The following is a 23,169-nucleotide window of genomic DNA, read 5'->3' as shown; positions in this document are numbered from 1 at the left end:
TCATGCCATCGTTTTCCCTGCCATCATGGAGCTTCTCCCTTGAACCTATAAGCCAAAAAAACCCTCTTTTTCCCACAAGCTGCTCTTGGTTGGATGATTTCTACCAGCAATGCAAACCTGACTGTAACAGTAAAGTGGTACCGAGGAGTGGGATTGCTGCTCAGACATCTGACTGTGTGGCTTTGGCCTTTTGGAGCTGATTTTCAAGAGGAATATGGAAGGATTTGAAACCTTTGCCTAAGAGATGCCTTGCAGTGCTGTAAGTACAGCTTGATGGACTATTCTGGTCAGAATTAAAAGACCTGAATGCAGTAAGAATTATGGACTTTGAGGTTTGGCTTATGAGGGCGAGAAAGAACTGTGCCTGGAATGAACTAGCAGTGTATGTGGGAAGCTTGCTGTTATGCCTGTGTCCTGAGATGTGCAGGGTTTCTTTGCGTAGAAATGAACTGGTGTGAGCAGACGGATATGGCACAGAAAAAATGAAATCTGTGGGCCTAAACTACTGCCCACTCACCTGCAAATTGTTTGAGAGACAACCTTTGAAACTGGGCCAGCTGACCTGCACTGGGGCAACAGGAAGAATGTAAACTCTTTTGAAGGGGCCTGAGTGCTCAAAGAGTGTCCTCTTCTTCAAAGTCTGCTTTATTCCCCCCTGGATTAACAAATTGGCACTCTACCTGGTATTGTGGAATATAAGAAATGCAGGTTGGGCTGGAGAGATGGCTTAGCAGTTAAGCGTTTGCCTGTGAAGCCTAAGGACCCCGGTTCAAGGCTCGGTTCCCCAGGTCCCACGTTAGCCAGATGCACAAGGGGGCGCACGCGTCTGGAGTTCATTTGCAGAGGCTGGAAGCCCTGGCGTGCCCATTCTCTCTCTCTCTCCCTCTATCTGTCTTTCTCTCTGTGTCTGTCGCTCTCAAATAAAAAATTTTTTAAAAAATTATTTATAAAAAAAAAAAAAGAAATGCAGGTCATTGAGTTTGCAACACGGTCTTGTGTTTTGGAAATGGCCATTGGCAGTGTGAAGCAGGTTTGCTGGATTCCTGCATGGAGACCCCATGGGGCCATGAGGATGCACCGTGGATTGCAGTGGAGACCCAGTGGAGATGCCAGGACCATGAGATGGCTGCTAAGGAAAGCTGCTGGCCTGATGAAGTTTGCCAGGACTGTGAGTAGCCTAGCTGTAAGGGCGGAATTAGAATGCCAGAGATTTGTTGTGGATTAGTTGGTGGAACTGGAGATTTGTCACTGGCTAGAGTTGTTAGACTTGGAGCTACAGAGTTTGGTGTTTGCCCTGTTTAAATTATGTATTGCTTGACTCTTTCTTTGCTATGACCATTATTTTTTGGCATTATGGCTCAGTTAAAAGATCTTGGACTATGGGAATGTATGAACATCATTGGAATTGATAAAAACTATAGGGACTCTTAAAGTCGTACTGAATGCATTTTATAACATGTATGGGTATGAGTTTATGGGGGCCAGAGGCAGAATGTGGTGGTTTGATTCAGGTGTCCCCCATAAACTTAGGCATTCTGAATGCTTGGTTCCCAGCTGATGGAGATCTGGGAATTAATGTCTCCTGGAGGGAGTGTATTGTTGTGGGTGGGCTTATGAGCATTATAGCCAGTTTCCCCAAGCCAGTGTTTGGAATACTCTCCTGTTCCTGTTGTCCGCCTTATGTGGGCCAGGGGGTTATGTCCACTCTCTGCTCATGCCATTGTTTTCCCTGCCATCGTAGAGCTTCCCTTAGAGCCTGTAAGCCAAAATAAAACTCTCTTTCCCACAAGCTGCTCTTGGTTGGGTGATTTCTACCAACGATGCGGACCTAACTGCAACAGTAGCCAAAGTGAAAGACCGTATTACCGAGTTTCAATAAGAAAATGAGTGAATATATATGTAGAAATATGAACATTATCTCCCTAGCAATAAGCAAGGCAGAGGAAGCCACAGAAGTAGGCCTAGGGTATTCCCCTCTAAGTCTCCAGTAGACAAGGGACCCAAGGGATAGAGACCTTGAGATCATCTTACTCAGGATGTCCAGGACAGCAGCTGAGGGTGGAAGGTTTAGCAGAGAAAGGCCAGGCCTTGGGGAAGGTGGGTAGAGGAAGACCAGGATGTGGTCCTGCTAAAGTGATGTCACTGGCTGATTCTGTAGGCAGAATATCACCAAAGCAGAGATTGGTAACATGAAGCATGAAGCTACTCATCATCTGTTTACTTTCCTCTGAGCTTCAGAAATTGGGAAAGGGCAGTAGACAGTGATCCCAAGTACACCATTTCAGCTTAAGTGTGAGTTGTGCACACTGTCCAGTGTCAGATCATCCAAGGCCAGTAGCTCTCACTTGGCGGAGACTGGTACCTTAGCACTTTGCTGCGCCTCTATGGGTCTTGTCATATTGTTTGCAGGCATAGTTGAAGCTGCTAAGTGTTCTTTAAATACACACCCATATATACTTTGCATTTTCTATAATTAGTGAATCAAAATCAAAATGTTAGTTTTGTACTGTCAACAATCTACCTTCAGAAGAACACCAAGAAATGTGGTGGGTGCTATGCAGTCATGCAGGTAAAAGATTACCTGTTGTAAATAGTACAGAAATGCAGTGGGTGCTAAGAAGACTTTCGCCAGAGACTACCTGCTGTAAATAGCACAACCACAAAGAAGGCAGAAACACATTCTGTAAGGCTATTATTTGCTTCAAAAATATTTTCAATAAAATTTTTTACAACTAAATCTAAGGTGGGATAAAGACTTTCCAGGAGCAACACCTGCCAGTCTGGGAAGCTTGCTTTGTTTTTAATATAAGATCAGTGCTCAGATACTTTACTGGCCAACTTTTTAGGATTCCATCCATAAAATACTGGAGGCAGGGAGGGTTTTCTTGTCATAAGCACCATGAAAGAAAGGTTATCATTAATTAGGGAGGGAGAAACAACCATCTATCAAGTGAAAGAAAAGCTGAGTGTTATATCTGACTTAAATTGCAAGTAGATTTTCAATCTCATTTTGTTTGTAGTGGTTGTATTTCTAAATCTGTGCACCGATTTAATCATGCACATTAAATTGCAAATCCACATATTAGCTATACAACATAGAAGCTATAAGTAAAGCTAAATCTATTCTTAAGCAAGAAGCTTTAGCAGAGTTCAAATTAACATGTAGCCAACTTCTTTCTCTAATTAAAGAGTATGTTAAAAGCTTTCATTTTGCTAGGGAGAAAAGAGGAGGGATATAATCTATTCAACTATACACAATTACAGTACTATTCCATTTTCCAATTCTGCTCTGCATGTAAGAAAACCTTAATTTAGACAACTTATCTTTGAACTTCTCTTACATCTATAAATATGTATTCAGTGTCTTTACAGTGCTGGGTAATGTCCTGACTCAGAGGAGGCAAACAGGTTGTGTTCCCAAAGGATGCAATAGTAGCTTAAAAGTGACTTGAGTACAACAAATTAAGAACAATTCTTCATAGTTCCATGCCTTCATTAGCTTCAACCAGCTCTGTCTGCTTGGGGATGCTGATTCTTAAGAAGCAATGGTAAAAAGGCAAACCATAAATAAAACTTAGATAAAAGGTATCTTTTTGTTTAGTGGGGTATTTTACAATATATTTTATTTTTTGTTTATTTATTAGAGAGAGAAGAGGAGAGAGATTGGGCATGCCAGGGACTCTAGCCACTGCAAACAAACTCCAGATGCATGTGCTATCATGGGCATCTGGCTTACGCAGGATCTGGAGAATCAAACCTGGATCCTTAGGCTTCACAGGCAAGGACCTTAACCTCTAAACTATCACTCCAGCCCTCTTTTTTTTTTTTTTTTTTAAAGCCACTACATACACAGAAGGGAATTCATACTTCATACTGTAAACATTAAAAGACCATAGCTGGGGGACCTGGGTCCTAGGGGAAAAGCTACTACTGTTGTTTTGCTAAACGGACATGATGTCCCCATCAATTTGCCCTCTAAATATTAATCTTTAGGCCCATAGATTAGTGTTGCTCTCATCTTTGGCCAGAAAAGCTGCTTTTTGCAGTGAGCAGTGATTATTCGCAGACTTGAAACTTGTCACAATGCTGACAGTAGCCAGGTGGAGTGGTGTGCATCTTCAATCCCAGCACTTAGGCTGAGGTAGGAGGATTGCTAGGAATTCAAGGCCAGCCTGGGACTACAGAGTGAGATTCTGGTCACCTGAGCTAGAGAACCTACCTTGAAAAACCAAGCTAAAAAAAAAATGCTGAGAGTAAGAATGATCAAACCTAAATAGGATATCTATATTAACCTCCTCCAAGGCTCAGGAAACACTGGAGGAGGGCAAAAGTAATATAAAAGCCAGAGGGTGGAGAGGAGTGCTGTAGAACACTGTGTTCTGGATATGACATGGTCATTGCATTCATGAACTCACAGCAGCTATGGTTGCTCGCCTAAGAGCTGCACAATATTGGACTCATCGATATTCTGTCATGGATAGTGGAGGGACTCACGAGGCTCCGCTGCTCCCTGAGGTGCTTTTGACAATGAATGGATGCTGGGGAAGGGAGGGGCATTTGCTTCTGTGGTGTAGCCACTGTTCATGCCCAGTAATAAGCCCCAACCTATGCTCATGCAAACAACTCTAATTAACTCAGTGGGCCCGCCCCCCCCCCCCCCCCCCCCCGACTCAACAAGACATCAAAGTAGGACTAATTGGAAAAAGGGGCTCATACATTGTATACAGAAATAAAATTACCAAGAAAAAAAGCCACTAAACTGCTAAGCCCTGGATGGTCCTCTAATGTTTTACAGAATGCAAAATAATTGAGATTATGGTATTTGATTTACATACCTAATCATCCCCTCAGCAGTTGTGAATCCCACTTCATTTGCAGTTGTCCAATCCCAGTACTTTTCTTTTAATTCATCCCACCAATCTGAATCAATCTATATTAGAAGGAGATGGAAAATACTCAAAGATAAAGACTAGGCTCAGAAACCCCTAGGGATTCCAGAAACTGAGAGCAGTGTCTCAAGAACTCTCTCATATATCACTACCATGTATCACTATAAGACAAAGATTCTTATAGTTTATAATTCAGCTCATTTAGTTCTGTAAGAACATTTCAAGAAAAGCAATGATAATATGTGGCCTAAACAAGGCCCGAACAAGACAGGATACAGTTCAGTGGTAGTATGCTTGACTAACATGTGTGAAATCCTAGGTTCAATTCCCAGCACTGCAAAAATGAGGTAAGAAAATAAAAGTAAAGGGATAAAAGTCAGCCAGCCTAAAAGACTCAACTACTTAATCTTACAGAGTTTTATCACAATATAAAAACATTTTAAGTGTGGTGGTTTGAATAGAATAGATGGCCCCCAATATATTCAGTTGTTTCTAGTTTGCATCTGCAGACACCTGGCTGGAGGCAGTATCACTGGGTGGATCTTAAGGTGTGGTGGTGGGTTTCAGATTTCAATCTAAAGATATGCAAAGTGTGCCTAGCTGGAGTTACTGAAGTGTGCTGTGGCTTTTGGCTTTTAGGCTTGTACTTCTCTCTCTCTGCTTGGACCTGTGAAGGCAGGCCAGTTTCTTCTGCCATTATGGAACTTCCCCTGGATCTGTAAGCTTCATTAAATATCCCTTCCTCCATAACTGTGTCTAGTCTGAAAGTTCATCTCAGTGAACCTGAATCTGTCTGCTACAAACAGTTTAGGTGGTAAGAACTAAAATTTATCTGGACTTTAGTAGGACTCAACATGAAAGAATACACAAAGACAAAAACCCTGGGTGTTGCACCCAGAAGCCAAAGGTTGTTGCAGGAAAACCCCAGTGCTAGGGGTGGGAAATTTTCCGGTGACCTGTTGGCCAGGGATTTCCCTGAAGTCCCCAAAACAATACAGACTATTGTCAATGTTCTTGGTTGCCCACCAGAACTAGATAGTACGACTCTACTGCTGAAGATAGTGCATATGTTGGTTGTAGGACACAGAAATCAAGCTGGAGCTGAGTTGAAGCCCCCTCCCTGCTGGCTGGCTGTCACAGTACTGGAAAGTGCTCTGCAGGCTGCTGGGGGAGAAAAATCATCAATAGTCTTAACCAGCAGTGGACTCTGCCAGCTACACAACTGGCCAGCCAGGAAAAGATGAAACCATGGTGCAATAGTGGCATGTCTATTATGAAGCAACAAACTGCGGCCTGCTCCATGGGAGAAAATTATGCCTGATACTATAAACCTAATTATAAACCTATGGCTGGGGAGGTCATATGCCCTGGGTGTGGAGGACTACTAATACTGTCTGGATAAATGAATATATTATGCCCACCAAAATGCCCTCTAAATACTTATGCTTATGTCCATATATTAGCTCTACTTACTTTTGGTTAGAGAAGCTTCACTTTTCAAATAGCAGTGACCACTAGAGAGACTCAAAACTCAACAAAGTGCTGAGAAGTGACAATGGAGTATTCAGCACTGAGTGAGACATCTGTATCACATGTTCCAAAGCTAGGGGACCATTTTGAAAGAAGTGGCAGAAAGAATACCAGAGCCAGTGCTCGCTTTGGCAGCACATATACTAAAATTGGAACGATACAGAGAAGATTAGCATGGCCCCTGTGCAAGGATGACACGCAAATTCGTGAAGCGCTCCATATTTTTTAGATCCTAAGGAGAGAGCCACCCCATCATACCTCAAAAGGGCCCCGGCTGAAACTAAGAAAAACTGGCCAAACAAGCAAGGGTGCTGTTTTCTTGGTGAACCGGATATCAGCACAAGGGTGAAGATCAACACAGAGAAAACTCAACTCCTACCAAATCAGAGATCCAGAGCCCCAGAGGCCCCCAACACTTTATCACTGAAGCAGACCAAAAATGAACCCAACATGGCTCAGGGAAATTTTGCAGAAGAGGGGGCAGAAAGAGTGCCAGAGCCACATGTTGGGTCATGATATGCAGAGACATTCATCCTACCCATACCTGTGGGCTAACTCCACAATGCATGACCCATATACCTCAACAAGAAGGGGCCAAGGGGAGGGGGCAGGTCATGGATGAGCCTAACAATGGTACCAAACTGACTGTATTTGCTGAATACAAAACTAATTAATTAAAAAATTAAAAATTAAATAAAATATTTAAAAAATACCAGAGCCAAAGGAAAAGAAAGAGTACTTTGCAATAGTGTCATACAGACACAAAATGGCCATTGGCATTATTACCTCACAGTGGCTGATGCCACCTACACAAGTCCTGTATAATAAAAGGGGGGAAAATGATGACATTAACACAGAAGACAGACCAGTTGGAAAGAAGGGATTCAGTAGAAGGGAGATAGGGAAAGAAAAGGGAAAAAGGAAGGGTGTTGGGAAGGGATTATGATCATAATATATTGTCTATATATATGGCAGTTGTCAATAAAAAGTTAAAAATAAGCCAGGCATGGTGGCGCACGCCTTTAATCCCAGCACTCAGGAGGCAGAGGTAGGAGGATTGCCATGAGTTCGAGGCCACCCTTAGACTCCATAGTGAATTCCAGGTTAGCCTGGGCTGGAGTAAGAACCTACCTGGAAGAGTCCTCAGACTTCCGGTTAAGATGGCGGCGTAGGTACCACGCCAAAACAGCCTGGGGGGGGAAGACCAAAAAAAACTCAGCAAAATACACACTTTTACTAAAAAGTGAGGTGTATAGGAAGTTGAGGCGGCAGCGGAGAAGTGGAAGAGTTATAGAGCATCCAGAGCCTGCACAGCCGGGAACAGCGGCTCCGGGGCGGCTCAGCTACCCGCCGCAACCGCGGAGTGGCAGAAAACCGCCGGACTCTCGGCTCGAGCCGCAGGACAAGCCAGGTGCGGGATTTTCCCCTCACACCGCACTCTCCGCAACTCGGGAAACGTGAGGGGAGAGTGGCAGCGAGCAACGGAGGGAAGAGCAGACCGCGAGGTAAAAGCTCACGATACAACCAGAACAGCCGCGGCTCCCTCCCCTCCCCTGCCGCCTGAACCCAGCTCCAGCGAACACAGCAGCGGCCCGGGACCCGGCCACGCCAACTTGGGCTGACGGCGGGACCCAAGCAGGAGCAGAATTTGGCAGCAACTTCAGCGGCTCCAGCACCGGTACCAGTGGCCCCAGCAGCAGCGGACCCAGGAGAGCAGCGGCTTCGGGGTGAGCAGCAGCGGTGGACACGACAACGGCAGCTTCAGCAGTGGTGGGGGCTCCGGCGGTGGCACCTACAACAGCTGCAGAGGCGGCGGCAGCAGCTCAGTTTGCCCCGTAGGAAAAGCAAGTGCCCAGCTCCAGAAATCAGAACAGCAGCCCGACGACCCAGGCAGCAACTTGACTGAGACCACAATCACCCAAGGTAACTGGGATTGCACCAGGGAAGGGTCTCACCTGGTCACAAGCTGACTTGGATACCTCAACAGACCAGAAATCTAAACCTCTTTGTTGATAGAGGATCTGGTCATTATAATAACTACTCTTGCATACATACTCGGGGCTGTTTTTGATGGAATGGGTACAGTGTTTAGCTAAATTGTAGAATCTACCAGTATATTATTCCACTCAGCCTGCTTGAATACTCCTATAGCAGGGAAACTCAACCCCTAAGAACATCTTTGTAGATACTCTGAGAGTCTTAAGAGCCACACCTAATACCTTAAGGTCCTACCCTGAAAATATTTTACACCAAATAAATTGATACAGCTAAGAATACACAGCTAGCTAGAAAATCCAAGCATTAACTTAATCCAAGATGCAAAAATATATACATTATAACACAAGAAACACTAAAAAGCAAGACGATATAAATCCACCTAAAAGTATTAATGCATCAGAAATGTCCTCCAGTGAGAAAGAGTTAGAGGAAATGCCTGAGAAAGAGTTCAAAAGAATAATTATAAATATGCTCAAAGAGGTCAAAGAACACATGAAAACAATCAAAGAAGAAATCAAAGAGGAAATCAAAGAGGAAATCAAAGGAATCAAAGAAGAGGCAGGACACCAATTTAATGAAATAAAGAAGGCAATACAAGACATAAATAGAGAAATAGAAATAATAAAGAAAAACCAGTCAGAATTACTAGCAATGAAGAACACAGTTAATGAAATAAAAAACTCTGTAGAAAATCTCACCAGTAGGATGGATGAGGGAGAGGACAGAATATCTAAGCTAGAAGATCAGGTGGCAGACCTAATGCAGTCCAACAAAGAGAAAGACAAACTTATAGAAAAGTATGAGTGGGAATTTCAAGATATTCGGGACACTATGAAAAGATCCAATATAAGAATTCAGGGCATAGTAGAAGGAGAAGAATTCCACTCCAGAGGCATAGTAGGCATCTTCAACAAAATCATAGAGGAAAATTTTCCCCAAATTGGGAAAGAGGTGCCAATACAGATACAGGAAGCCTTTAGAACCCCAGCCAGACAAAACCCAGAAAGAAACTCTCCTCGCCACATTATACTCAAACTTCCAAACACACAAACCAAAGAAAAAATATTGAAAGCAGTTAGAGAGAAAAATCAAGTTACCTACAAAAGCAAGCCCATCAGGATTACAGCAGATTATTCAACACAAACTTTTAAAGCCAGAAGGGCCTGGAGTGATATATTCCAAGTTCTGAAAGATAACAACTGTCAACCAAGGTTACTTTATCCTGCAAAGTTATCCATCCAAATAGATGGAGAAATAAAGACATTCCATGACAAAAGCAGGTTAAAGGAATATCTGAAGACAAAACCAGCTCTACAGAAAATACTTGATAGAATCCTCCATGCTGAACAAAAGGAAAAGCACACATATAAGGAACCTAGAAAAAACCAGCCATACTCAAATACCAGTTAACAGAAGAGAGCACAGGTAGAACCAGTAACACACACACACACACACAAAAATGGCAAACATAAATACACACCTTTCAATAATATCTCTTAATATCAACGGTCTCAATGCCCCAACGAAAAGACATAGATTTGCAGACTGGGTTAAAAAGCAGGATCCTACAATTTGTTGTCTTCAAGAAACTCACCTTTCTACAAAGGATAGACATTATCTTAGGGTGAAAGGTTGGAAGACGGTGTTTCAAGCAAATGGGCCTAGAAAACAAGCAGGGGTTGCTATCCTAATATCAGACAGGGTGGACTTTAGTCCGAAGTTAGTCAAAAAAGATAAGGAAGGTCACTTTATATTGATTAAGGGCACACTCCAACAGGAGGACATTACAATCCTAAACATATATGCACCTAACATGGGGGCTCCCAAATTCGTCAAACAAACACTATTAGAACTAAGGTCACAGATAACACCAAACACGGTGGTGGTGGGTGACTTTAACACCCCACTCACATCAATTGACAGGTCATCCAGGGAAAGAATAAACAGAGAGGCATCTGGACTAAATGAGGTCATAGAAGATATGGACCTAACAGATATATACAGGACATTTCATCCAAAGGCTGCAGAATATACATTCTTTTCAGCAGCACATGGAACATTCTCTAAAATAGACCATATATTAGGACACAAAGCAAATCTTAACAAATTCAGGAAAATTGAAATAATTCCTTGCATTCTATCTGACCACAATGGAATTAAACTACAAATCAGTAGCAAGAAAGGCTATAGAGCATACACAAAATCATGGAAGCTAAACAACACACTACTAAATGATGAGTGGGTCAATGAAGAAATCAAAAAGGAAATCAAAAAATTTATAGAGTCAAATGATAATGAGAACACAACATACCAAAATCTCTGGGACACAATGAAGGCAGTTCTAAGAGGTAAATTTATAGCCTTAAGTGCCTATATTAAGAAATTAGAAAGGTCGCAAGTAAACGACCTAATGCTTCGCCTTAAAGCCTTGGAAAAAGAAGAACAAGGCAAACCAAAAAGTAGTAGACGGGAAGAAATAATAAAGATTAGGGCAGAAATTAATGAAATAGAAACAAAAAGAACAATCCAAAGAATTAATGAAACAAAGAGTTGGTTCTTTGAAAGGATAAACAAGATTGATAAACCCTTAGCAAATCTGACCAAAAGAAAGAGAGAAGAGACACAAATTAATAAAATCAGAGATGAACAAGGTAACATCACAACAGATTCCAGAGAAATTCAAAAAATTATAGGGACATACTATAAAAGCATATACTCCACAAAGTATGAAAATCTGAAAGAAATGGATGATTTCCTTGATCTATATGACCTACCTAAATTAAATCAAAATGAGATTAATCACTTAAATAGACCTATAACAAACATGGAGATCCGAGCAGTTATCAATAATCTCCCAACTAAAAAAAGCCCAGGCCCGGATGGATTCACTGCTGAATTTTACCAGACTTTTAAGGAAGAGCTAACACCATTGCTTCTTAAGCTTTTCCAGGAAATAGAAAAAGAAGGAATCCTACCAAACTCCTTCTATGAGGCCAGCATCACCCTGATACCAAAACCAGGCAAAGATAGAACAAAAAAAGAAAATTACAGACCAATCTCCCTCATGAACATAGATGCAAAAATTCTCAACAAAATATTGGCAAACAGAATACAAGAGTATATCAAAAAGATCATTCACCCTGACCAAGTAGGCTTTATCCCAGAGATGCAGGGATGGTTCAACATACGCAAATCTATAAATGTAATACATTACATAAATGGGTTGAAGGACAAAAATCACATGATCATCTCATTAGATGCAGAGAAAGCATTTGACAAAATCCAACATCCCTTCATGATAAAAGTCCTACAGAGACTGGGAATAGAAGGAACATATCTCAATATAATAAAGGCTATTTATGACAAGCCTACAGCCATCATATTACTAAATGGGGAAAAACTGGAAGCTTTTCCACTAAAATCAGGAACAAGACAAGGGTGTCCACTGTCTCCACTTCTATTTAATATAGTTTTGGAAGTCTTAGCCATAGCAATAAGGCAAGAGACACACATAAAAGGGATACAAATTGGAAAGGAAGAAATCAAGTTATCATTATTTGCAGATGACATGATTCTATACATAAAGGACCCTAAAGACTCTACTAGCAAGCTGTTAGAGCTAATCAAAACCTACAGCAATGTAGCAGGATACAAAATAAATACACAGAAATCAGTAGCCTTCATATATGCTAACAACAAACACACAGAGGATGAAATCAGAGAATCACTCCCATTCACAATTGCATCAAAAAAAATAAAATACCTTGGAATAAACCTAACTAAGGAAGTAAAGAATCTATACAATGAGAACTTTAAGACACTCAAGCGAGAAATTGCAGAAGACACTAGAAAGTGGAGAAACATCCCTTGTTCCTGGCTTGGAAGAATCAATATCGTGAAAATGGCAATCTTACCTAAAGCAATCTACACATTTAATGCAATCCCTATCAAAATTCCAAAGGCTTTCTTCATGGAAATAGAAAAAACAATCCAAAAATTCATTTGGAATCATAAAAAACCTCGAATATCTAAAATAATACTGAGCAACAAAAAAGAGGCTGGTGGTATCACCATACCTGATTTTAACCTATACTACAGAGCCATAGTAACAAAAACAGCATGGTACTGGCACAAAAACAGACATGTAGATCAGTGGAACAGAATAGAGGACCCAGATGTAAGCCCAAGTAGCTATAGCCACCTGATATTCGATAAAAATGCCAAAAATACTCATTGGAGAAGAGACAGCCTCTTTAGCAAATGGTGTTTTGAAAACTGGATAAATATCTGCAGAAGGATGAAAATAGATTCTTCTCTCTCGCCATGCACAAGAATTAAGTCCAAATGGATTAAAGACCTTAACATCAGACCGGAAACTTTGAAACTGCTAGAGGAAAAAGTAGGGGAAACCCTCCAACATATTGGTCTTGGCAAAGACTTTCTAAATACAACCCCAATTGCTCAGGCAATAAAACCACAGATTAACCACTGGGACCTAATGAAATTACAAAGATTTTGCACCGCAAAGGACACAGTGAAAAAAGCAAAGAGGCAACCTACAGAATGGGAAAAAATCTTCGCCAGCTATATATCTGATAAAGGATTAATATCTAGGATATACAAAGAACTCAAAAAGTTAACTAATAAGGAATCAAACAGGCCAATCAAAAAATGGGCTAAGGAGCTAAATAGAGAGTTCTCAAAGGAAGAAATACGAATGGCATATAAGCATCTAAAAAAATGTTCTACGTCACTAGTCATCAGGGAAATGCAAATTAAAACTACATTGAGATTCCATCTCACTCCTGTCAGATTGGCCACCATCATGAAAACAAATGATCATAAATGTTGGCGGGGATGTGGAAAAAAAGGAACCCTTCTGCACTGCTGGTGGGAATGCAATCTGGTCCAGCCATTGTGGAAAACAGTGTGGAGGTTCCTAAAGCAGCTAGAGATTGATCTACCATATGACCCAGCTATAGCACTCCTAGGCATATATCCAAAGGATTCATCTCATTTCCTTAGAAGTACGTGCTCAACCATGTTTATTGCTGCTCAATTTATAATAGCTGGGAAATGGAACCAGCCTAGATGTCCCTCAACAGATGAGTGGATAATGAAGATGTGGTACATTTATACAATGGAGTTCTACTCAGCGGTAAAGAAAAATGAAGTTATGAAATTTGCAGAAAAATGGATGGACCTGGAAAGTATTATACTAAGTCAGGTAACCCAGGCCCAGAAAGCCAAGCGCCACATGTTCTCCCTCATATGGGGATCCTAGCTACAGATGACTGGGCTTCTGTGTGAGAATGAAAATACTTAGTAGCAGAGGCCAGTAAGTTGAAAAGGAGACATAAAGGGTGGAGAAAGGAAGGGAGGAGGATACTTAATAGGTTGATATTGTATATATGTAATTACAATGATTGTAATGGGGAGGTAATATGATTGAGAATGGAATTTCAAACGGGAAAGTGTGGGGGTGGGGAGGGAGGGAATTACCATGGGATATATTTTATAATCATGGAAAATGTTAATAAAAAAATAAATAAATAAATAAAATAAATAAATAAAAATAAGAGTCCTTCTCTTCCCGGAGACTGGGGAAGTAGCTGGCGCCCAGTGGATAAAGAGCAAAAAAAAAAAAAAAAAAAAAAAACCTACCTCGAAAAACCAAAAAAAAAAAAAAAAAAAATTCAAATAATCCAAAAATAGTGATTAAAAATTAAAAGTACAAATAACCTACAATTAAATATGGAAGAATTCTATAAAGCTAAAGTTTTATTTTACTACAGAACTTAAATAAAAATCAAAGTTATAGAAAGGAGGCATTCTGTGATTTCAGATACAAAGACCCTTACTGTTTGAAATTTCCACAGATTAAACTATAAACTCATGACTACCTCAATCAAAACCTGAGTGGTATTTTTATTCATGTTTGCTTTTTTTTTAAAATTTTTATTAACATTTTCCATGATTATAAAATATATCCCATGGTAATTCCCTCCCTCACCACCCCACACTTTCCCATTTGAAATTCCATTCTCCATCATATTACCTCCCCATTACAATCATTATAATTACATATATACAATATCAACCTATTAAGTATCCTCCTCCCTTCCTTTCTCTACCCTTTATGTCTCCTTTTGAACTTACTGGCCTCTGCTACTAAGTATTTTCATTCTCACGCAGAAGCCCAGTCATCTGTAGCTAGGATCCACATATGAGAGAGAACATGTGGCGCTTGGCTTTCTGGGTCTGGGTTACCTCACTTAGTATAATACTTTCCAGGTCCATCCATTTTTCTGCAAATTTCATAACTTCATTTTTCTTTACCACTGAGTAGAACTCCATTGTATAAATGTGCCACATCTTCATTATCCACTCATCTGTTGAGGGACATCTAGGCTGGTTCCATTTCTCAGCTATTATAAATTGAGCAGCAATAAACATGGTTGAGCACGTACTTCTAAGGAAATGAGATGAGTCCTTTGGATATATGCCTAGGAGTGCTATAGCTGGGTCATATGGTAGATCAATCTCCAGCTGTTTTAGGAACCTCCACACTGTTTTCCACAATGGCTGGACCAGATTGCATTCCCACCAGCAGTGCAGAAGGGTTCCTTTTTTTCCACATCCCCGCCAACATTTATGATCATTTGTTTTCATGATGGTGGCCAATCTGACAGGAGTGAGATGGAATTTCAATGTAGTTTTAATCTGCATTTCCCTGATGACTAGTGACGTAGAACATTTTTTTAGATGCTTATATGCCATTCGTATCCAAAGCCTGTGCAAATGCTAGGCTTGGGGTGCTACTACTGAGCTACACTCCCAGCCAGGTTTGTTTGTTTGTAAACAACAATTGGAAAGATGGTTGTCAAGCTTACCAGAAATAAGCATGAGTAAGTAAATGGACAAAATAATATTTTGGAAATAATATTAACAATTATAAGTATTTGTCTAACCAGGTAGAATAAAATATTATAAAACTATGTGATAGTGGTATTAAAAAAAAAGAGAACAGGGCTGGAGAGATGGCTTAGCAGTTAAGTGCTTGCCTGTGAAGCCAAAGGACCCCGGTTTGAGGCTCAATTCCCCAGGACCCACGTTAGTCAGATGCACAAGGGGGCGCATGCATCTGGAGTTCGTTTGCAGTGGCTGGAAGCCCTGGTGTGTCCATTCTCTCTTTCTCTCTGCCTGTTTCTCTCTCTGTCTGTCACTCTCAAATAAATAAGAATAAACAAAAAAAATATTTAAAAAAGACAACAATGAAACCCTGAGTGAGTGCAAAAACAAACCTAAGTATGGGTAAGAATTCAGTAAATGATAGTCAACATCTAAAAATCAGTGGGAGCCGGGTGTGGTGGCGCACGTCTTTAATCTCAGCATTCGGGAGGCAGAGGTAGGAGAATCATCATGAGTTCGAGGCCACCCTGAGACTACATAGTGAATTCCAGGTCAGCCTGGGCTAGAGTAGGACCTTACCTTGAAAAAAAAAAAAAAATCAGTGGAGAACAGAGTCTTGTGGAACACAACAGTAATCCTAGCACTTGGGAAGAGGGTTAGGAATTCAAGGCCATACTCAACTACACACTGAATTTAAGGCCAACCTGGACTTCATGAGCCCCTGTCTAAAAAAAAAAAAAAAAAAAAAAAAACCAAGGAAACCAACAAAAAACCCTTCAAAAAAATCAGTGGAGAGAGGCCAGGTAAGTGTTCCTGCCAAGAGCAGAAGGCAGCAATAACCAAGAAGATAAACCACTCCTAACAGACCAGGGCCCAGGTGAAACCAGAGAGGAACTTGTAAGATGAGCAAGAATGCTGCTTCCATGGCGAGCCTGACAACCAGTGCCAGGGTGAAGACAGACACTGAGGATACTCAAAACATATCAAAGCAGAAATCCAGAAGCTACTGAGAGCTCAACACTAAAGTAGACTTAAAACACACCTATCATGGCTCAGGGAACTTTGCAGAAGAGGGGCAGAAAGATTGTAAGAGCCATAAAGTGGGAGAGAATATCCAGAGGCACTGTCCCCTCCCCTACAATGACTGACTGCTGCCCTCACCACTCATATCACACAATGCCATGGCAAACACCAGCAATCCCACTGAGGAGGGTCCTCAGTAGAATGGGGTAAGGAAGGAGGGAACTGATTGTACCAACACATGTGTCCACACAAAGTTTCTACTGAATAAAAACAAAATCACCCAGGCATGGTGGCACACGCCTATTATCCCAGCACTCGGGAGGCAGAGGTAGAAGGCTCGCTGCGAGTTCAAGACCACCCTTCCACTACATAGTGAATTCCAGGTCAGCCTGGGCTAGAGTGAAACCCTATCTTAAAAAAAAAAAAAAATCAGTGGAGAAAAAAAAATGAGTGAATGATACTTGTATAACTGGCTCTCCACACTGCAACAATGTTAGATAGCATATCACAGCCAAAACTCATTAAAGCTCTAAAATGAAAAGCAACTTACATATTACTATCAAAAACAGGGCTAATTGTGGAAAACAGTGTGGAGGTTCCTAAAACAGCTAGAGATTGATCTACCATATGACCCAGCTATAGCACTCCTAGGCATATATCCAAAGGACTCATCTCATTTCCTTAGAAGTACATGCTCAACCATGTTTATTGCTGCTCAATTTATAATAGCTGGGAAATGGAATCAGCCTAGATGTCCCTCAACAGATGAGTGGATAATGAAGATGTGGCACATTTATACAATGGAGTTCTACTCAGTGGTAAAGAAAAATGAAATTATGAAATTTGCAGAAAAATGGATGGACCTGGAAAGTATTATACTAAGCGAGGTAACCCAGGCCCAGAAAGCCAAGCGCCACATGTTCTCCCTCATATGTGGATCCTAGCTACAGCTGATTGGGCTTCTGCGTGAGAATGAAAATACGTAGTAGCAGAGGCCAGTAAGTTAAAAAGGTGACGTAAAGGGTAGAGAAAGGAAGGGAGGAGGATACTTAATAGGTTAATATTGTATATATGTAATTACAATGATTGTAATGGGGAGGTAATATGATGGAGAATGGAATTTCAAATGGGAAAGTGTGGGGTGGGGAGGGAGGGAATTACCATGGGATATATTTTATAATCATGGAAAATGTTAATAAAAATTAAAAAAATTAAAAAAAAAACCAGGGCTAGATGGGCTGGAGAAATGGCTTAGCAGTTAAGCACTTGCCTGTGAAGCCTAAGGACCCCAGTTTGAGGCTCAATTCCCAAGGGACCCATGTTAGACAGATGCACAAGGGAGCGCACGCATCTAGAGTTTGTTTGTAGTGGCTGGAGGCCCTGGCGTGCCCATTCTCATATCCTTCCTTCCTTCCTCCCTACCTCCTTCCCTCTCTCTCTCTCTGCCTCTTTCTCTGTCACTCTCAAATAAATAAAAATAAAAATAAAAAAATCAGGGCTAGAGGGATGGCTTACGGTTAAGGCATTTGCCTGCAAAGCCAGAGGACCCAATTCCCCAGGACCACATTAGCCAGATGCACAAGGGGGCACACACTTCTGGAGTTTGTTTGCAGGGGCTGGAGGCCCTGGCACGCCCACTCATTCTCTCTCTCTCTCTCTCTCTCTCTCTCTCTCTCTCTCTCTCTCTTCTCTGTCAAATAAAGAAGCAAATAAAGATAAAATATTTGAAAAACACTTTGAGGGGCTGGAGAGATGACTTCGTGGTTAAGGCTCATGCCTGCGAAGCCTAAGGACCCCGGTTCAATTCTCTAGGTCCCACGTAAACCAGATGCACATGGTGGAGCATGCATCTGGAGTTCATTTGCAGTGTCTAGCAGCCCTGGTGTGCCCATTCTCACACTCTCTCTCCCTTTCTCTATCTCAAATAAATAAATAAAGAAATCTTTTAAAAAACACTTTGAAGGCTAGAGAGACGGCTTAGCTGTTAAGGCACTTGCCTGCAAAGCCTAAGGACCCAGGTTCAACTCCCTAGAACCCACGTAAACCAGATGCACAAGGTCACGCACATGCACAAGGTCATGCATGCACACAAGGTGGCACACATACAGAGTTTAATTACAGTGGCTAGAGGCTCTGGCATACCAATTCTCTCTCTCATAAAAAAATTTAAAAAATAGTTAAAAACACTTTGATAGTAATAATAATGATAGAAAACAATCATGAAACAGAGGTATAACTAAACAAAAATCAACACAGCAACTAAGGAGATGACTCATCAGTTTGTAAGATGTTAGTTTGTCAACCTACCGGCCAGTGTTCAATTCCCTAACATCTACATAAAACCAGATGCTAAGTGGCACATGGTCTGTAATTCCAGCTTTCTTACAGCAATGAGAGGGAGGCAAAGCAAGGACAATCTAGAAGCTTGAGGCCAGCTAGATTGGCACTCACACAGTGGCAAAAAACAGTTAAGGGAAAACCTGTCTCAAAAAGAAGACTAAGAAACACCCAAAGCTGCCTTCTGACCTATACACATATATCATGGTGCATACACACACCCACACAAATTAAAAGAATCCACACAGCGAAGGTTTATGTTTGGTACATAAAAACTTTTGAGCTGGGCATGGTAGCACACACCTTTAGTTCCAGCACTCGGGAGACAGAGGTAGGAGAATCACTATGAGTTTGAGGCCACCCTGAGACTACATAGTGAATTCCATGTCAGCCTGAGCTACAGTGAGACCCTACCTCAAAAACAAAACAACAACAACAAAAATTGAACAAAGAAAGACACAAAATTGAATGTTTCAGGCCAACCTAGGCTACACAGCAAGAGAAACTCTGTCTCACAAAAAAAGGTGTGTATGTAGGGGGGGACTGGTGTGGTGGCTAACACCTGTATTCTCAGCCCTAGGAGGATGAGTCAGGAAAATTGTTATGAATTCCAAACCAGCCTGACTATATCATGGGCTACAGAGTGAGAACCCTGATCCTCTCCCAAGTGCTTGCATTACTGGTGTGCATTACATCATGCATGAAAGGCAATCTGCCTAATCAAATCTAATAAAAAGGCTTTAAGTGAAATGTTGAAGGTTCTGTAACCTCTACTTCACCCTCTCCATGCTTCTCAGATTGAGATTCTGTCTCAAACATCAAACAAATGGCAAGCAACAGCCTGGAAGAAATCATTTTCATTGTACAAATATATGTTCACTATATATGTTGTATGAAGAAACTCCACTAGTAAATTCTTTTAAATATAACAACAACGACAAAAAAAAAGCAAACCAATATTGAAGGAGAAACAGGAATAAGATAGCTTTTTACAAGTATTTTAGTCAGAGACGTTAGCCCAAAGAGGAAATAGAGAGATGCCATTCTGTCCTTCCTGGCAAACTGGAAGACATATCTGATGCTGTCTCACCACAGGTAGCACTTACTCCCCAGAAGGAACTTCCTGTTTCTTCCTCAGCTCAGCTTCTAAGTGTTGGCCCCCTGAGTGCATGAACCAATCAGCTCTCTCCTTACACGCCAGTGTCTGTTAACAAGATGTCTGATTTGTATAAAAGAGGTTGACCACATTGGGCCCCTCCTTTCTCCTTTTACTGTTACCTTATCTAAATATACATGTAAACCTATCTCTTCCCATAAACCTGGAAAGGGAGAGAACTCTCCACCTGAGTACTTTTTTGCTTGCCTTCTATCTGTGTCATGATTTGGGGCACTTTCTCACTTGATGTAATTTTTCTCTGATCTTTGAGTCCTTCACTATTTTTTTTTAAATACTTTATTTAGCTGGGCATGGTGGTGCAAGCCTTTAATCCCAGCACTCAGGAGGCAGAGGCAGGAGGATCGCCGTGAGTTTGAGGCCACCCTGAGACTACATAGTGAATTCCAGGTTAGCCTGGGGTAGAGCGAAACTCTACCTTGGAAAACCTAAATAAATAAATAAATAAATAAAACTTTATTTATTTGAGAGACAGAGGAGCAGATAGAGAATGGGCACACCAGGGCTTCCAGACCCTGAAAACGAACTCCAGATGCACATGCCACCTGTGCATCTGGCTTCAGATGTGTACTAGGAAATGGAACCTGGGTCCTTTGGCTTTGCCAGGAAGCTCCTTAACCTCTAAGCCATCTCTCCAGCCCCTTCACTATTGCTTAATCCTCTAGTCATTCATATGAAAGGGTTTTTTGGTTCTTATGCTTTGCCTTCCATCGTGGGTGCAAGTGCCTCTATGATGGAGATTACTTATGTTTCCCCTCTCCCCTTCCAGCCCGGCAAGAAGAATTCTCCTCTGGCTTGAGTCTTTCAACTATCCTCCTCCCTGGATTTTAAGTCCCCCTAAAATGAACATCATAATCTGTGACTTCTCCCTAAATAAATTTAGTAATTTATAATTTACCCTTCTCTGAGTCCATTTTATCAATTATTTGCTCAAATAGGATAGAGATGCAAAACTTAGAGTTCACAGGCCTGGAGAACCCCTCCTGAAACCCCAAATCCTGCATCCATATGATGGTATTCCCTTGGAACCATAGCAACTCTGGGGGCTGAAGTGTGCTTAGGAGTTTGAGACCAGTCTGGGAAACGTAATGAACCAAAACTTTTTTAAAAATTAATTTATCTCAGAGAGAGAATGACACAGGGGGAGACAGAGAGAGAGAGAGAGGGGGGGGAGGGAGGGAAGGACAGAGAGGCATGCAAACGAACTCTAGATACATGTGTCACCTTGTGCATCTGGCTTATGTGGGTCCTGTGGAATCGAACCACAGTCCTTTTGGCTTTGCAGGCAAGTGCCTTAACCACTAAGCCATCTCTCCAGTTGCCCCCTTTTTAAATATTTTATTATTTATTTATTTATTTATTTGAGAGAGAGAAAAACACAGGGGAGGCAGAGAGAGAGAGGGAGAGGGAGGGAGAGAGGAGAGAGAGAGGGAGAGGGAGGGAGAGAGGAGAGAGAACAAAACATTTTTGAAAGATGAGCCAGGCATGGTGGCACAGATCTTTAATCCTAGCACATGAGAGGCACAGGAGAGAGGATCACTGAGTTCAAGGCCAGCCTGAGACTACATAGTAAATTCCACATCAGTCTGGGCTAGAGCAAGACCCTACTTTAAAATCTAAAAAAAGAAGAAAAAGAGGAAGGGGAGAGGGAAGGGGAAGAGGAGGGAGAGGAGGAGCAGCAGCAGCATAAAAATCAATTCATAGGGTGGTAAAAAAAAAAAAAAAAAAGAAGCTGGATCTTACTGGTAATCATGAAAATGCAACTTAAAATGAAGTGATTCCATGTTCTACCCACCAGGCTGATTAAAGTTAAAAAAAAAAAAAAAAAAAAGATGAGGCAACAGCAAGGATAAAGGGAAACGAGTACCCGCATTCTTTGTGCAAGTGGTCAGCTTTCTTGGAAGGTAATGTGCCAGAATCTATCAAGTTGCAAATCCTTTGGCTCAATAATCCTACTTCTGTTGCACATGTGCAAGAAGATATGTATACATAAATATTTATGGTAGTATTAAAAAAAAGAAAATCTGAAATGTCTACTAATATATGAATGGCTAAGTAAATTATTGTGAGGATATAAAGTTATCTGTTATGTTATAATTTGGGAAGGTTACCAAAATGTACTGTTTAAAAATGCCTGACTCAAGTAATATGTGTATACATATGCACATGTACTATGTCTGCATTAATACCAAGAACAAGGGCACAGAAAAAATTGTTAAGTGAGTATATAAGGAGTAGAATGAGACTGATAATAACATTCACTTGTTTACTTTACGTACTTTCTTTATAAATTTTATTTATTTATTTATTTGAGGGAGAAAGAGAGAGAATGAGACAGAGAGAGAATGGGTGTACCAGGGCCTGTAAACAGCGCAAATGAACTCTAGACGCATGTGCTGCCTTGTGTATCTGGCTTACATGGGTACTGGGGAATTGAGCCTGGGTCCTTTGGATTTGCAAGCAAGCACCTTAACCACTAAGCCATCTCTTCAGCCCACTTTATGTACTTTCTAACTGAATTTTTATTATATACACATATACCTAACTTTAATTTTTAAAATTGCATGTCCTTAAAAAGCAAATACCACAAAATAAATTTTAAATGTTTTAAAAGTATCAAATTCTAATAGCACAATAAAATTAAATTCAAAATAGCTTTACATTATATAAAGTAAGAATCTTAATGTAAGGGGCAGCAGCTGCAGGTCAGTGACAAAGCACATGCTTAGTTAGCTGCGTCCCCCCCCCACCCCAAATCTCAACGTAAGAAACTCCATCTGATTCTAAGAAAAATTACACCTACACAATTCAAAATCTTACTTAAAATTTGAAAATAAATTGTTATAGAAAGAAACAGTTCTGGTATCTGTGCATTCCTCTAAAACCAACAATCAGTCCACATGTTTACATAAATTTTCTCTGGAAAGTGCTGTATTCCTTAAACAAAGGAGAAACAAAAGTATAATATAGCAACACACGGACATACCACATGGACATGGAATCAAAAGTTATAGAAGGAGACAGAAAACAGTCCAGTTTCATACCCTAAAAACAGATGAAAATTTAGATATGTATTCAATTGAGATTATCCAAAAGTTTAAAAAGAAACATATCCAATGAAGCCCTACTCCAGACATTTAAGTTCAAAATTATAAGCCAGATGTTTAAGAAATGTCACTTCTGAGCCGGGCGTGGTGGTGCACACCTTTAATCCCAGCACTTGGGAGGCAGAGGCAGGAGGATCACCGTGAGTTCGAGGCCACCCTAAGAACACAGAGTGAATTCCAGCTCAGCCTGAGCTAGAAT

At 41.0% G+C, this 23,169-nt stretch overlaps 1 protein-coding gene and 1 non-coding gene across 2 annotated transcripts in view; one reads left to right on the top strand and one right to left on the bottom strand.

The window, feature by feature from the left end:
- Positions 1-23,169, bottom strand: part of Cmpk1 (cytidine/uridine monophosphate kinase 1) — a 70,652-nt gene that overhangs the window by 22,124 nt on the left and 25,359 nt on the right. The window lies entirely within an intron of this gene.
- LOC123461062 lies at positions 6,539-6,645 on the top strand. The gene has a single exon (XR_006637380.1). It is a non-coding gene; the product is annotated as a U6 spliceosomal RNA (small nuclear RNA).

Source organism: Jaculus jaculus, chromosome 5, assembly GCF_020740685.1.
Source record: "Jaculus jaculus isolate mJacJac1 chromosome 5, mJacJac1.mat.Y.cur, whole genome shotgun sequence".
Classification (NCBI taxonomy): domain Eukaryota; kingdom Metazoa; phylum Chordata; class Mammalia; order Rodentia; family Dipodidae; genus Jaculus; species Jaculus jaculus.
Note: the sequence above shows the minus strand (reverse complement) of the source record. Positions and strands in the feature narration are given on the sequence as shown.